We start from the raw sequence: 2,500 nt of genomic DNA, 5'->3' as shown, positions 1-2,500 counted from the left end.
TATGCATGTATATATATGTATATATATGTGTGTGTATATATATATATATGTATATATATATGTGTGTGTATATATATTTATATATATATATGTGTGTGTGTGTGTGTGTGTGTGTGTGTGTGTGGTACAAAATTATGCAAAAACCAAGATAGGTAAGCGAACAACAAGCAGGGTGTATTAGTTTGACGATCGGAGGAAAATGGAAAAAGTCTTTGACGTTTCGAGCCTCCTCTCTTCATCGGAAATGAATGAAGAGAGCCAACAAGTGGGGAAAAAAAAGAAAAGACCGGAGAAAAAAAAACCGGGTTTGGGTTAGCTGTTATACATCATATAAACATCATATAAACATCATATAAATATGATATAAACATATCTTTAGTTCCTATAAGTAATTTCTATCTATAAAATTCGACCTTTAACTGTCTTACGTTTCATTTCCACTACATATATCTATTGCCATGCTTTTATACATATACATCTATATATATACATATATATACGAAATAACTGGTGAACATTTTTGTCCAAATTTCGTTAATCAGTTAAGCAAAGATCATCTTACGCCTTTAGTTGAGTGGCCGAGGTAACAGTTTATTTGTCTCAACCCATTCTTAGCGCATATTCCATCTGTGTATAAAATTTCCAGAAAATCAGTTGAAAACTTAAAATATTTTGGGGAGAAAATAAAATTCAGATGAGAATTTGCATTGAAACGTTCCATTGATTTTTGAAAAAACGATGCTTATTTAATAATGACCTACTTTTTGCGAATTCCAAGAGCGTAAGTGATGGCACACGTGACATTCCAAGTTCATAATCCCTCCACACGTATCAAGTTTCATCAAGATCGGTTGGATAGTCTCGGAAGAGTTAAAGTAACAAATTCACAAATTCACCGCCACAAGGAGACAGAAATTGCCATTTACGTATGTATGTATGTGTATATATATTGTGTGTATATATGTGTGTGTTCGTAGAAAGAAAGTAAAAGACAGTAATATATACATACATACATACACATATTTACTTACACACAACCATCCTTATATATATATATATATATATATGTGTGTGTGTGTGTGTGTGTGTGTGTGTGTGTGTGTGTGTGTGTGTGTGTGTATGTATATATGTAGTTACATGCGCATATACGCTCATACACCCGCACATATACTCACACACAGATAGTGAGAAAGTGAGAGCAAAAGAGTAAGAGAGGAAGAGAGACTGTGTGTGTGTGTGTGTGTGTGTGTGTGTGAGGAGAGAGAGAGAGAGAGAGAGAGAGAGAGAGAGAGAGAGAGAGAGAGAAAGAGTGGGAGGTGGGGGATGAGTGGCGAGAATGAGATCCATGCATAATATCCCCGTCTAATGACCGAAAGCATAATCTGGTTTATAATTTCCGGAATCAATTTCACATTAGATGATAATACACCAGCAGGAATGAAGAATTAATATGAAATTAATATGGCGTTGTTATCAGATGATATCACTTTACATTACATATAACCACCATTCATAAAAATGTCACGTCATTTTACGGCGGCCATATTTATTTTATTTTTGTTTTTATATTATTTATTTTGTTTCATTATATTTGCTTTTATTTATTTATATGTCTTACTGAAAGGATGTTAGACAGCCTCCAAATCCAAAACCCTTTTCATTGGTTTCCGGCATTGGTAGAAGGAATGGTCGAGCTGGCCGAATCGTTTGCTGAGCGGCATTTCGTCCGTCTTTACGTTCCGAGTTCAAATTCCACCGAGGTCGACTTTGCCTTTCATCATTTCGAGGGTCGATGAAATACGTACCAGTTGAAAACTGGGGATCAATGTAATCCATCCATCCCCACCTCCCCCAAGCGGCCCTTGTGGCCATTAAAATTTGAAATAATAATCATCATTATTATTATTTAATGCGGTGAGCTGGCAGAATTGTTTAATACGCCGGACGGAATGCTTCGCGGCATTTCGCACGTTTTCATTTCTGAGTTCAAATTCAGCCGAGGTCGACTTTGCCTTTTATCCTTTCGGGGTCGATAAATTAAGTACCAGTGAGAAAGGATTATTATTTAAGGTGGCGAACTGGCAGAATCCTTAACACGCCGGGCAAAATACTTAGAGGAATATATATATATATATATATATATATATATATATATATATATATATATATATATATATATATATATGTATGTATGTATATATTTATGTATGTATGTGTTTTTCTGTCTGTTTATCCACCCAACACCGCTTGACAATCGGGGTTGGTGTGCTTACGTCCCCGTAAATTAGCGGTTCGGCAATAGCGACCGACGGAATAAGTACTAGGCATATAAAGAATAATTCCTGGGGTCCATTTCTTCTATTAAAAATCCCTTTAAGGCCGCAGTCAAATGACTGAAACAAATAAAAGAATAACAGAACATGTATACATATATATATATATATATATATATATATATATATATATATATATATATATATATATATATATATATATATAT

This window comes from Octopus bimaculoides, chromosome 23, assembly GCF_046866305.1.
Source record: "Octopus bimaculoides isolate indiv1 chromosome 23, ASM4686630v1, whole genome shotgun sequence".
Taxonomy (NCBI): Eukaryota; Metazoa; Mollusca; class Cephalopoda; order Octopoda; family Octopodidae; genus Octopus; species Octopus bimaculoides.
This window is presented reverse-complemented; position numbering follows the sequence as displayed.